Below are 15,783 nucleotides of genomic sequence, written 5' to 3'. Positions count from 1 at the left end.
TATTCAAATAACAGCAAATTTCTTTTGTTCTCGATGGTAGATGTCTAGTATTTAGATGGGCATATTTAGATTTCTACCCTATAGTTATCCCTATATACCAAAAATCGGACATCCAGCTCTATTGGCTTGCTCAGAATTAGATATGCGCATAATTAATGAGGTACAATATGTGGTGTCATAAGGTGTCCCATCATACCAAATATGAAGGGTGTAGTACTTGTGGTTACTCAGTTGTGGACAAATATATATATTTGAAGTCAAAGGTCATTGAGGTCACGTGACATTTTGTCAAAATAATTGTATTGCTAAGTTATTCCTATATACCAAAAATCACACCTCTAGCTCTATTGGCTCGCTCAAAATTAGATATGTGCATAATTAATGAGGTACAATATGTGGTGTCATAAGGTGTCTTATCATACCAAATATGAAGGATGTAGCACTTGTGGTTACTGAGTTGTGGACAAATATATATATTTGAGGTCAAAGGTCATTGAGGTCACGTCACATTTTGTCATAATAATTGTATTGCTAAGTTATTCCTATATACCAAAAATTAGACCTCTAGCTCTATTGGATCGCTCAAAATAAGATATGCGCATAATTAATGAGGTACAATATGTGGCGTCATAAGGTGTCCCATCATACTAACTATGGAGGGTTTAGCACTTGTGGTTACTGAGTTATGGACAATAATGTATATTTGAGGTCAAAGGTCACCAAGGTCACATGATATTTTGTCACAATGTCTGAGATATCTGCGTGAACCGATGGACTCACTGATGGACTCATGGACGGATATGACCCAATCTATAAGCCCCCTGGACTTTATCCGTGGGGACAAATAAACTGTGTCACTGCATCCTTCAGGCAATATGAATACGATGAGAAACTAAATTTTTATTTTTCTTGGCCTTATACATGGGAGAGTCTATGGAGAACTGCCTTATACATGGGAGTCTATGGAGGTGTAAACTAAAAAGTCTTCTAACACGGCAAAATTCGATCGCATTGTGAAACAAATCGACGTGCATCTGTATGAGGTTGGGTACTATTCTTGTGCAAAGTTTGAAAGAAATTGACCAGGGCATGTCTGAGATATCTGCGTGAACGGACGGACGGACGGACTGACATGACCAAATCTATAACTCCCCCAGGACTTCGGCCGTGGGCACTAAAAACAACGCAACAGTTATTACAGCTACAGCGGCGGTAGGTTCATATCCAGAGCCCCGTACGGTCTACCGCCGTCGCTTGAAAACAATCTCATTAACCTGGCCATATGGACAACTGTGTATTGGCAGCTGGATACCTGACTTCCCGGAGAAGGCGAGCTATCACGTTCAAGCTCAGGATTATTTGTCGATCAAATTTCAGTAAATTTACCTTACCTAGATGAAATTTTGTCTATAGGCTGAAATTTCGCCGAAGTTTGACAAAATTGCATCGATTTTTCAGGTTCATATCCGACATTTTTGAGTTTTGAGTGCAGACAGAAATAAGTTTTGAGGCAGCATGGCTGCGACCCCATGTTGACCCCTAGCCCTGCGTACGATGCTATGTGCTACAGCTACAGCATCGTACGCAGGGCTAGCGAGAGAGTTGCCGACATCGACGGTTATTTACGAGAAGTGAAAAAAAGACTGTCATTTTTGGAAGCGATCGAGTAGCTGAGGTAGGCTGGGATACGACTTGGGCCCAAGAACGCTGAATTTCGGCAGTAATTTGGCTTTTTACGTCAAGTCCCAAAATGGATTGAAGTCACCGACCCTATATAGTATACGTACGGGTCTTTGCAGGGCTGTGATGTGCGGGGCGATTAGCTGTAGCGGAACACACAGCATCGTACGCAGGGCTAGTTGACCCCAGTGAAAATGTGTTCGCGATCAAATCTTCCTATATTTTTTCAGAATTTTCGACAAAATCATTGCTTCTTAAATCTTTTGTAAAATATAAAATACTAAATAAAAATGCGATGTGCCATGTCTCCAGATTTCTAAAATATCGTTCGTTGACCGTTCGACGGAATACTCATTTCGCAAACTTGTGACGCAGTTGAAATTCAATACTGACCGCCAAATAATCTTAATGAGACGAGATCATTCTAGACATCCTCCAAATTATCCAACCATTCGCGTTAGAGTTCAGCTCGCTTAGAGTATCATAACATTCTTCGGCCTTCGTTTAGATCGACCCTAATCTCTCCCATTTAGGAAATAAATACACAAGCTACCTTGACAAAACTTCATGCACCATCCAGGACCAAACGCACTACAAATCTGTCTTGACGTCATCATCTCCTTACATGGTAATCGGCATACCGTATTTTTTAGCAAAGGAGACACAGAATACGTCGGAGTATTCAGTTTCAAAACGTATTACATTGTGTGATGTTGTCAAAAAAAGGTAATGTTACTGCAGTGGTATAAATTACAAAACACAAAAGTTCAAATCAGTTTATTTTGGACTGGCTTTACCCAACATTCATATTGTTTCTTATGCCAGATTTGACCACGTGCTTAGTGGCGACCCCTTTACATGCAAATTTTGTGTCAAATGGTGTGTTCTCCTGGAAAAACAAACGTACGATTTCTATATGAAGGAGGCGAAATTTGCCCTCAAAATTCGAAACCACCCCTTTTGGGGTGCACCTAGCTATTTTGAACGAGCTTCTCGAATCTGCAGCTCTATTTCGAAATGATGGTCTGGTTTTCTCAGCTCAAGGATAAGTGTTCTCCATCGCTGTGGGCATTACTATTCTCAACTGGGGGTGCAGTTTCCAGTCGTAATGTTTTTCATTGTGTCCGGGATATAAAACGTATCCTTTTTACACTTTTACTTTGATTAACACTAGTCCACATCTTGTCAGCGATTAAACATGTTTCAAGTTTAAATGTTAAATTCTGGTCTCGAGCCCTCTTGTTCGACCAAACTGAAATTACCCCTCCCACTTTTGCTCGTCCAGTGGGTGTAGCAAGGGTCGTGCCCTCGCCTAGGAAACGGAGGATGAATTAATTGTTGCATTTCGATGCACATTTTGATTATATTCAGAAGATTTTGTGGCAAAAACTCAGATAGAGAAGCATTAACATTCACATCTCACTTATTCAAGACTGGCTGAGAGCAGCACTTCCATTCAGTTAACATCATTACGCCATTTATTATGCAAAGAAAGATGAAGCCAAGACATTTTGCCCTCCCTGGTCTCAGCCAGAAATGGTTATACCTTACAGTTTTTTCCCACGGAATGAAAACAAATGTACTTGGGCTGAGGCCCAAGTACAATAAATGAATGACAACGGAAGATTGTGTTCGTGTATTACAATACTACAATACAATACTTTATTGCTCAACAACACACTCAAGGAGTGCGGTAAGGCAAAAATTACAAAACTCAGCAAACACTGGATGAAGCTGCTGCTGGGGGAGGAACTAAAGTACAAGAAATAAATTTGGCAAGAGGTAGTTTATCTTTGTGAGTAAAGATATACATGAACTTTTCTCTGTCATTCAAATCAAGAAAGCCTGGATTATACAAAGTTGTGGATGAAATTGGACCATCTCGATACGTTCTGTATTTTGGACATTCTATAACAAAGTGAAATTCATCCTCAACTAAAGACTTACAAAACTTGCAGAATCTTTCATTTGCAGGAACTTTTGGAGTTGACCTTCTACCCAGTTCTATTTGTAGGTTGTGATCCGAAATTCTTAGTTTTGTCAGCCACCTCCTATAGGTAAAAGATCTTATATCTAGCAAGTAACTTTCAAATTCAAATTTTGTCTTAAAAAGTCTGTAAGTTCGGAGCTTATTCCTCTGCATTCCACACTTCCTTGTATCATTATGAATGTTTTTCAGCCATGTTTGTTCATAAGTTTCACATAAACTATCATATACATTATTAACTGTGGAATTAATATTGCAAACACAAGACCATATATCGCTCCCACTGTGAGAGTTCAATATGCTTTGTATATAGCCTAATTATACCAATCTGAATTCAACCTGGATGTATAAGCAGATCTCAATCTCATTTTTGTGTAGGAATTGAAATGATTGGATGAGCGATGCTCAAAGTTGCCGTTCGATAGTGTATCCCTCAGAATTGTACACGTACAACTACGGTGACACTCCTCAACACGTCAAGGTGACTTGAATTGCGTGGCATGAATGATCGACGTAACGAAAACCTCTAGTTGTGAACAACGTTCCGTACTACGCATATCACATGACCTTTGACCGCACTGAATATTGAACTCTAACCTCAAACTCGCTCGCCGAGGCTAGCTATTTTAGCGAAAAATCGACAATCCTGTTTTCCTGCATGTAGGTAAAGCTTTGAAAAGTATCATAGCTTAAAGTATACATATAAGACTTTACAACAAACGCAAATGTTTTCGTAGGAACCCAAGGGAAAGAGTACACGATGCACGACACACAATGGCGACGATTCACGTGTATTCCTATGGGGACCTGATGATGATAAACGTAGCGAAAAATGTTACTGTTGATCCGCGATAAAAAAAAATCCCGCATGCAATTTGGTCCAAACAACAAACATTTTCTGAAGCTTACATCGATCATCAGCTTTGCACTGACTAAAAATAAAAAAGCAAGGAACCATGTTCTGTATAAGGCCGACTCGAAAAATGTACTGTTTGATAACCCAACCTACCTACTTTTTACCTGCCGACCCTGAAACTTTTTAGAGTCACGTAAACAGTGAAGTAGAAAAAAAAGAAAGAAAGACACCGTAAAATCACGTGTTCGTAATTACCTGGCGTTTGATATTTGCTTGAACGAGGACGTCTTTTATGTTTTTATTCCTTGTATATGTATGATACCGTGACGTTTTTCTGGAAATGTTGTGGCCAGCTGTTTGACTCCCTGAACCCCTAAAAACTGCATTTATATAAGCCAGCTCACAGTCCCTCCATCCATGGATAGAGGGACTGTGGCCAGCTGTTTGACTCCCTGAACCTTTGAAAAATGCATTTATATAAAACTAAAAATATTTTGGAACAAAAAATCCCTTCCTACCTACCTATACCTACCCTATTTTTGAAAACCATGTTATCGGAACAGCACAATTTATTTTTTGTGAGAGTTATTTAAACGTGGATGCTTTTTTATATTCAGTCTGTCAATAAGTTGTTCAATTGCGAGGCGAATTTTACAATTTTTGTACTGTGTTTCTCGTACATTGCGAAAGTAGATTCAAGTTATCGATAATCATCGATTATTTCAATTTCCCAACAAAGTGGGTGTGTCTATAGCGCCGCCAAAGCTGTAAAGGACCCTAAAAGGTGAAACCACGGTCCTAGAGGGACCTTGGGGAAACAAATGGTGCTATTAAACGACATTTCACCACAGGCGGCCCAAAAATTATTACTGAGTTTTTCTCACAGTTTTCTCTATCATTTTCTTTCATTTTCTTCATGCTCTGACTGATCGGAGTAAATAAAATAAATGGTTATATAACTTAACCTAGCCTCTGTGACTCTTTATTTATTTTACACCCCATTACAAGGACGTATATCTCTCATACACACACCGTGGACTTATCAGGGATTTTACGGGTTGGTCAACATCGCGAAAGATAGGAAAGGTTACTAAAAATTGCTCCTTTTTCATTTACATCTCTATCTTTGCAATGTTGACCAACTCTTGATAAGTCCACGGATTAGCATAATTGACTAATTAATTACAAGATGTGTATATGAGAGATAAACGTCCTTGTAATGGGTGAGTTAAGAGGCTAGGTTAGATTATATAACCGTTTATTTATTTACTCCATCAGTTACAGCATGAAGACACAGTCCCTATATCCATAGAGGGACTGTGATGAAGAAAAGGAGAAGAACTGATAGAGAAAACAGTGAGAAAAACTCAATAATAACCTCATTAATACTGTCTGGGTGGGCTGTGATTTCACGAGCTTTCATAGACATGAGGTCCTTCTGTGGTACGTCCATGATATACCACAGTCTCTGTGGTGGAGATACTGCGAATATACATGTGGTAAACCTTATGGCTACTGAAAGAGCCGACTGTGGACGTATAGGGAGGTATTACGTCAGGTGCAGCTAACGAACAATGCACTTTTAAAGGGGTCCTTACTATGATAAGATATATTGTACATGACAAGTAATGTGAACTGACTAATTTTAAGTCAAGAGGGTAATTTAATTTAGCTGTTCATAATTTGCCCTCCCACTGAAAATTTTTCAACTTACCCTGCCGCACTCAAACTTCATTTTTACCCGCTCCCCACATATTTTTGCCTGTTTCCCCTCCCCACTGTGAATGTTTGAAGCTCTCCTGCCCTGTGGCGTCAAAAACTTGCCGATTTCCCCTGCCCTGGAAAAAATTCCCCTCAAAATGTTGTCATTCCATTTCCCCTGCAGACATGAAGGTACCCTACCCTGTGAAAAAAACCCTGTCGATTTTCCCCTGCCCTGAGAAAAAAAATTCCCCTGAAAATTAACATTCCCAAGCAGACATATACTGCAGTTGCCTTCTATTTGGTTTCCATCTCGCAGTACATCTAGAGTGAGATGTGGGGTCAATTGATAGGCTAAGTAGTCTGAGTAACCTTTAAAATGTATAAGTACTTGCCTTGTGTCCCCATCCCCGGCAGCACCATGGCTCAACTTTCCCTGTCCCCGTTTTAAACGTAGCTTCCCCTCTCCTCGTTTTTCGCCAAGCCCTGTCCCCAGGCCAATCAACCAATATCTACCCTGCCCGACAAAAAAACCCTAAAATTTGCTCCCCTGCCACCTAAAAATATGTCCCCTGCCCTAGCAAAATCAAAATTTCCCCTGCCCTCAAAAATTGCTTCCGGAATAGCTTTTTCGATGAATAGCTCCGTTGGCTGCACCTGTTACGTGTATTAAATACCATTGAGGTAAAAGGGGGTCCAGACACTTCGCACCAAAACCAGTTCGCCCCACACAACTTCGTCCCAAAACCATTTCGTACCAAAACACCTCGTCCCAAGTACTACTTCGCCCAACCCCACTTCGCCCCAAGTACCACATCGTACTAAAACCACTTCGCCCAAAGTATAGTACCGTCAACTCGTCCTGAAACAACGATGTTACGACGTATCATAAGGTTGTTTTTACCTACAACTTGGAAGCATTAATGTATTTGGACATTTTGGGTACCGCGAACCATTTATTGTTGCATGAAACCACAGGGGCTCATAAGTGGCTATATAAGTCAATATTACAGCGTTTTTCTTTCTTTTTCAATGTTACAAATAAACTGGCTGAGCCTGAAGAGCACAACACTTGTGTAGCTGTCTTTTGTGTAGCTTGTATTGGCATGTATAGTGCGCCCTCAATAGGGAGTGTGATGCGACCTTTAGTTCCGTGACCTCTAGCCATTCCTACTTCCTGTCCTCGCTATGCTACTGTACAGTAAACACAGCGACGTCAGTAAACACAGCGACGTCTGTACGCATGGCCGGCCATATGGAGAGGGAAGTAGGCATGGCTAGAGGTCACGGAACTAAAGGTCGCATTTACATATGATCACACTCCCTATTGAGGGCGCACTATACATGCCAATACAAGCTACACAAAAGACAGCTACACAAGTGTTGTGCTCTTCAGGCTCAGCCAGTTTATTTGTAACATTGAAAAAGAAAGAAAAACGCTGTAATATTGACTTAAATAGCCACTTATGAGCCCCTGTGATGAAACCATAAACGATAGAATACGAAAAAAAGAAACACGCAAATGCTACAACTCAGGTGCCGTGCGCGGAATTGCACGATGTCAATTTCGCGAAATGCGTACATTTTCAAGATTTCAGTCCCAGGATGACAGGAAGGTGGTTATTTTCAGCTTTACCAGTTAGCGATAAGTTTCGGGCAAAGTGGTTTGGGGGACATGACTTTTGGGGCGAAGTGGTTTTGGTACGAGGTTGTTTTGGTGCGAAGTGGTTTTGGTGCGAAATGGTATGGGACGAGATGGTATGGTGCGAAGTGGTTTTGGTGCGAAGTGTCTGGGAATGTAGTTAGACTGCCGCCCGAAAGTAGTATAGTGTACTGTGGCACGTACACAACTCATAAAAACACCTTTATATGCACCGCTTTATTAGTCTCGACACAATCCGTCCACGAATGGAGGAAAAAAACGAGCACCAAAACATATTAACCTATCATGGAGGTAGCTCTTTCTACCTCCATGATCCTATTAAACCATATCTGTGCTCTCCCTGTCCTTTCAAAATCGTTAGTAAATTTACGAATTGGTTCAAAAAATATTAGTAAGCACAAATTATGTTATTCTGAACCCACCAACTTTCAACAAGCACTTCTGGTACTCAATAGAAGGGATAGAAATGATGAATGATTTCATTATAGACAAAAGAAATGAAAAATCCCTTTTTAGTTTTTTTACAATGAACACTCATATTTTGATACGCATTTTCAAAAGATTTATTGAATGACACAGTACATCATGGGTCATGAATGCTTGTAACATTGAAATTTCTTCCTTGTTTCAATAAAGTGTGTAATTTTGGTCAACGGCCAATGAATGTTATTCAATTACTCTATCCTTATATTACACAACATAACATGTTAAAGTATATTGTGACACAAATCATAACTCCCTTTGTGTGTGTAGTCAGTGGGTGATGATTATATATATTAAGTTATGAAGCGGTCATTAATATTATCAAATATTATCAGTGTTTGCACAAGTTTTAGATGCTAGAAAATCTGTCCCCTGTTTTTCATATTTGGAAAGCTCTGTTACTTTGAAAGTATGCATGTCATCCATAGGTACAAGGTGGTGCCTCTATAGCTGCAGTCATTATGCCATGTTCATCTCTAAAATTCTTTTTACACAACCACTGATCAGAACATTTGGCAGTCTGTAGTTTCGCACAAATTTTGTCTCATCTCAATCAAATTTAAGTACGCAAACTGAGACTGGTAATCCTGCTGATTTTTTCTTAGAGACAGTTATACTTTTAAAACGCCGCAGATGATCGTCATTTATTTGTTTGTCTGGATAAACTTTTTGGTCATGGGACTGTGCACAGCATTTTCTCTGGATCATAGAAAACTATCAGTATTCATAACATTTGCTGAGACAGTTTCTTGTAAAATATTTTGAAGGAAACCTATTAAAATTGGCAAGCTGACTGAAAAATTCAATTTGCAGATCGTCAAATGACAAATCTATGACATCTAAGATTTCCGGCTCGCTTCCACCTCCATGCACAGAAAAACCACTTTACAGTACATGTTCAACCATGCGCGGTCCGGACTGCAGTTCTGCTGTAGTTCGACCGTCTTTCAGGCTGACTGTTCTTGATCTCTTCTAGCTCGGCGGTTTCATTGTTTCGTATTTTTTTCATATCAGTTGCCGTTTTTATGCCCAACTATCTTTCCCAACTGGATACTATCAATCCAAAGTATTTGTAACTGCCCGCTTCCCTCGATCCGCGTCAACCGTCAATTTGGAAAGTTGACAGCATGTGACTGTTTTGGTGTCTAAAAACTACCGTAATGCATGGCACACTGAATAGATGATCTTGAAACCTTTTCGTGCACGCTCATGTTAGCACAGGTCAAAGTCCAAAGCTAGCTATCACCATGTGTCTATGCGCCGATGATAGGGGCAGCGTAGGTTTTGAAAGACGAGATATGTCAGTATTTCCCCGGAATTCACAATCTTGACCGAAAATCAGGCTTCAAAAATAACAAAATCGTTCGTAAATGGCCGATCGGGCATTCATTTTTTTTCGTAAATTTTGATTTTTGTTCGTAATTACGAAAGTTACGAGCGACAGCGAGAGCACAGCATATGGCATACTACTACCCCTTACGGAAAACCTATGTCCACAGTAGATGAGAGTAGATCTACGGACCGTCTGCAGTAGACTTTATGTAGATCTACATCAGGGTTTTGTAGATGAACAGCCTCAGCAGTTTGTCTACATGAAGCTTTGTCTACAGATATTGTCCACACCAGACATGACTATGTCTACATTCGCACTAACTTCGTCTGCGCTTGATCTACACTGATCTACCATCCAATCTAAGGGAGTTTCATCTACAAAATTCACTTAGGCAAACAAAGACTCATCCACTTCTACTTCAAAAATCACCATCTTGTCTACATTTAATCTAATGTACTGTTTCTTGCTGTATACTATGTCCAACAATCCAATCCCTTCAAATTCTATGATTGGCAAACTGCAGGCTCCATGCGAGAAGGCATCAGTAAAAGACAAGACATTTTACCTTACATTTGAATATATACTGTACAACAAGAGAGAAGAAATTAGTGAATTAATTTTCTTTTCATCCTAAGGCACTCCTGTTTAACTCGAGGAACACAAATGCAAAATATCACAGGGATCAAACTACAATTTTGTGGTAAAGTTAAAAATGTAGGCCTAAAGATTATCCAGTAATTAATTTTTGAAAAAGTGAATCTAATAAAAATCAATGTTTTCATTGATACTTTCTTCAGATGGGTCAATACAGTAGCATCTAACCACGGGCTGGACCCTGATCTAATTTGTAAGTTTTGTTTTTGGAGTTATGTGACTAATTACAAAACTTCATAAATATGCAAGTGAGCTATTTGTTAACTAATAACTTTATTTCCTCGGCTTCATATCCAACAAACAATCAAACGAACCTGTTTGATATCCCAGCTGCTTTTAATTGTAAAAAATAAAATCAAAACTATCCTCGTATAAAACTTTCTGAGTATCATTGAGTCACTTCTGAATCGTGTGAAAATCAGCAGCCACGGCCCTATCTCTCAGTCAACTTACAAATAATTGTATTGACATTGTTATCATTGCCACATACGTAACAGATAAGACTACATTACAGTGTTATTTTGGCAATGGCATTTCAGTACAAATGCATAACACGAGTTAGCTTTAAAAATTACCAGTACTGCTTTAAGTAATTTCTTCACCTGAGCGACGTATTTTCTTGCATTTTCATGGAGAGTTCGCGCATGGACTGATCTCCCCAGCACCTTTCAGCCTCCACCTCTTGCTCTTTTAGAGCAAATGACCTTGTAACTGGCTTCGATTTCCGGGTCAACTGTGAGAGTTGACCTTATGCGCATGCGCAATCAGAAGGCGCCATGTTTTCAACGGTTCAGCATATCAATGCATATCGGAGAGAGAAGCCAGCCTGCTCACCATTCGTACTTCAACAAATCTTATTTTTCAAGCACATTTTCGTCATCTGTACACCTTGGAAACAATGTGACATCAATTCTGATATGCATAGAAAGTGTTCCGATCGAGAATTACATCAGGTTGAGACATAGGTTGGCATCGATAACTTGACGATAGCAGTGCCTCTACACTGCCAGTATACAGCTGTACTGGTACTGCGGTAAAATGCAACTTGTAAGGTAGGCCCGTGAGGTAGGGAAGGTTTGTTGATCGCCTGTTTTAATACCACGACCATATGAATTTTGATTGTGTAACATGTAGAATATTTCAGTTCTACATTTTTTAATAAAGCGTCGTTGAATGTACTGAAATGCTTTGTAATTGTATGCAGTTTATTCTGTTAATCATGTAATGATGTATGTACACTTGAGAAAGATTTTGAAAAATTTGAGTAGGCCTAAGCATGCACAATGTTCTACTCTCTATTTCGACCTGAATACCACTCATGATCGGTCATTGAATGATTGGTTTGTCCAGCGTGAGATATCTCATGTTATGCAAAGGTCCATTGATACCATGGTGCTCAGTGAAGTTGCCAGCAAATTACATCAAGAGGATGTTGTTGTGATATGCAATATTGTGATACTCATCATGAACTGCAGCCCTAGCCTGTGCTACACCATGGCCATCGGTCAATTTTTAAAGTCTAAAAATTAATTGACATGTTAACATACTTACATTTTCATTTTCAACACTTTTGCAAGATCTCCATGCCTCACTAATTTCTTGTTCTTTGTCTAAGCTACATCTTATACGTAATTTATTCCATCTACATCTTGTCTGCCTTTCATCTACATTTTATCTACTCTCTAAACTATGACCTGATGATTAATATGCACAAAAGTAGACAAAGCAAGAGATCTACATCTTGTCTACATTTCATCTACCTGAGATCTAAATTTCGTCTAATTTTTCATCCACATTTTGTCTACATTTCATCTACTCTCTGAACTATGACCTCATTAGTATGCACAAAAGTAGATGAAGCAGTTCATCTACTGCCCAATTAAAATAAAGTCTACTGTAGATCTAATGTGGACTAGATGTAGATCTCAATTTTCCGTAAGGGCAGTAAAAGCACCAAGAATGGAGGGACTGTAAGCTTAGTACAAGTAAGCAAAAAGAAAACATGGGACGCCTGCTACACCATAGTATTTGATCTGAGTTCTGACTGTGTGATCACGGCCGATAAATGCCCAGGGCTAAACTACCAGTGACCTCTCTGAGGTGACTTGTAGTTGTAAAATGTGGACGGGTGATATCGCTGCAGTAGTGTAATCGGTCGTGATATCAACTGGCCACACTTACATGTAATGACCGCAAGTCACGTACCATTGAACGAATTATACTAGCTTTAATTTTGAATAACAACTTCTAATAACAATTTGGAAGTGAATTTGCATACTGGCATGTCTGAACGGGACAAAACCCAGGGCCCGGACCCAGAGACAAAAACGTTCGTAGTTGTATGCTGACATTGTTTGTCAAGCGTGTGAGGGCGGGCTCCTCCGTCCATAACAGTCACATAAATAATACCTAAATTCTAATAACATTGTATCCCCATAACGAAAGATGTTTCCTATGTTTGACTATACAGTATTTTCGCGTGATTTGAATACACCATTATGGTTATATTGTGAGTAGCTCGAGATTAAAAATTTGTATCCGAGGTCAAACGTTTTTATCGGTCAACATCATTATCGGCTGCCGACTTGATATAAGCTTACTCCACTGTAAATTGTAATATGTTACCTATAAACTCGGTCTCCGACCTTTCGTCGAGTATAATGGAGGTCCTAACTTCCATGCAGTGAGACTTTTCTCAAATTGAATGTGGATATTTTAAATCAATATAGTGGAGTATCTGTGCTTCGCCGCGGAGGTAATACTAGTTTATTGGGATAATACTAGTTTACAGGGATTACCTTGGTGAACGGTTTGTAAGGTTAGTATCTTCATCAATTAAGGTATTTGGTTCTCTCTCAGCAGATGCGAGCTCGTTCAGAGTCCGCTATTGAGCAATGGTGGCGACCCCTCCAACGAAACCATTATAAAGGACCTCAGTTCGTAGGTCACGTAAGGACATTGAAAATGTTTGTTTTACTACCCCCTGGTACTAACACCGAGTCACAGTCGTTCATCTTGCCATTCTCCCATACTTCAATAAATGGCCATGCATGTGTTTTAATAATTTTTGAAGTTTGATACCGTGCGCGTTCTTATTGGAATGTTAATTCGTAAGGCCAAAAAAAAAAAAATTGTGTGTTTCCTGTAACATGCTCTTCAGAAATAGGGTAGGTAGGTAGGAAAAAAATTTTTTTTTGGTAAATTTTTTTTCTCTACAAAAAAGAAAATGTGAAAGTTTTAATACCCTTCGACAAGGGTCAAGGCATCGTCATTGTCAACACAAAAGATTACATACACGAATGCAAAAGACAATTACGCAACACTCAGTATTATACACAACTAGACAGTGACGACACAGAACAAACAGTAAACAAAGTACACGAACTATTAAACAAAATGTACGAGAACAAACACATCGACCATGATACTTATAAGTATCTCGATCCAAAAAACATAAAAATCCGTACCCCGCATTGGTACTTATTGCCTAAAATTCACAAATCGCCGCCTGAAAACTCAACGTTTGCAGGGAGACCAATATTTAGTGGCTGCTCCGGTCCCACTAACAGAATTTCAGAATTCCTGGATTATTTCATAAAACCACTGGTCCAGCAACAACCGTCAAATATAAAAGACACAACAAACTTCATACAAGAAATAGAAAAAACAAATTTCCCCCAACATGCATTTCTTGTAACACTCGACGTGGTGTCGATGGACACAAACACAATTCACGACGAAGCGATTCGGCTAGTCAGTGAAACATTAAACTCACAAACCTCGCTTCAAACAAATTACGGCATCAAAAAACCACCCACGGAAGACTTAATAGAAATGCTTTCACTAATTCTAAAACACAACAGTTTTGAATTTAACAAGCAATATTTCCGCCAAACCCGGGGCTGCAGCATGGGATCGAATGCCTCGCCAGAGATAGCAGACATTGCTTTTCATGAACTTGAAAAGACAATAATCGTAAACAACCACAACAACATTCACTTCTGGAAAAGATTCAGAGATGGTGTCTTTGCAATCTTTCTGGAACACAAACCGAACTCACTAACTTCACTCAAAAAATCCACACAATGCACCCAACGTTTAAGTTTTCATACGAAAACTCAACACAAGAAATTACATTCCTAGATGTAGTAGTTTTCAAAGGTGCAAGATACCACAAAGAAATATCCTCTACATCAAAACACATATTAAACCAACAGACACATTCCAATTTCTACATAGAGAATCGTGTCACCCGACAGCAACATTTAATGGCTTTATCAAAGGTGAAATCCTTAGATACGCTCGCACTTGAAACAACAATGACGACTTTACTAAAAAAGTCGCTTTCTTTAGAAACAAACTACTCGACAGAGAATACAAAAACAATGAAATCACGAATATAACAGAAGAAATAAACCACAGTATTCGTAATACACTAACAAACTTTACAAGTACACGTAAAGAAGCAACAAACAAACTCATCTTCAGTACAACATACAGCCCTTACATAAAAACAAAAGATCTTAAGGGAAGTCTTTTGAAACATTGGGCTGAACTGGAGAAGGACTCAACACTATAAGGAATCTATTCCCAGAATCACCAATCATTGCTTACAAGAGAAACAAAAACCTAAAAGACACACTAGTCAAACAAAATTTACAGAAGTAAAGAAACAAAAACAAACAAACCAGACCACCAAACGGACTCACAATGAGACCCAAACATTGATATTCTTGCCTCGCAATTCGAAGAGCAAGACCACTAAAATACATTAAAAACAAACACAAACTAACGAAAGAATCTACATTGCGACTGAGGCGAAACAAACATTTTCATTAACACAAAAAATCGGATAAAAATGTAGGAACACATTTTTGAAACGAATCAAACACAAACTCGACACAAAAACATTTTGGATAGTTAGGTGGGGAGCCTCTTTCACACTTTTTTACAATCGCCATAAGCTTTCCCCACACAAACAAAACATTACCGTACACACTAGGGACCTAATCCAAACTTCCCTACAAATATCCGAGGTGAAACAAACATTTTCATTAACACAAAAAATCTGATAAGAATATAGGAACACATTTTTGAAACGAATTAAACACAAACTCGACACAAAAACATTTTGGATAGTTAGGTGGGGAGCCTCTCACACTTTTACATTTTTTCTTGAACGTGATCGCATTTCTCACATGTAACGGAAAAACACGCTTGCACAAGCAGTCGCTATTGTTGTTTAATGACGTCATGAAATCACGCGTGATTTAAAATTTTTCCCAGCCAATCTCGCGGGATTTGTTTTCAACGTCCAAAAAAAGTTTAGGGTCGGGGGGTTTGAACTAGGGTAGGTCGGGTTACGGAAACACACAATTTTTTTTTTAGGCCTAATGCTAGCCATACCCGACCTATCGTTATAGTCA

General features: G+C 39.1%; 1 long non-coding RNA gene across 2 annotated transcripts in view; it reads left to right on the top strand.

Moving 5' to 3' along the window:
• The window catches only part of LOC139126325 (uncharacterized), a 426,578-nt gene that overhangs the window by 252,992 nt on the left and 157,803 nt on the right, over positions 1 to 15,783 (top strand). The window lies entirely within an intron of this gene.

This window comes from Ptychodera flava (genome assembly GCF_041260155.1).
Source record: "Ptychodera flava strain L36383 chromosome 3 unlocalized genomic scaffold, AS_Pfla_20210202 Scaffold_27__1_contigs__length_13241970_pilon, whole genome shotgun sequence".
NCBI classification, from domain to species: Eukaryota; Metazoa; Hemichordata; class Enteropneusta; family Ptychoderidae; genus Ptychodera; species Ptychodera flava.
The sequence above is the reverse complement of the archived record's forward strand: the minus strand, read 5'-3'. Positions and strand labels throughout refer to the sequence as shown.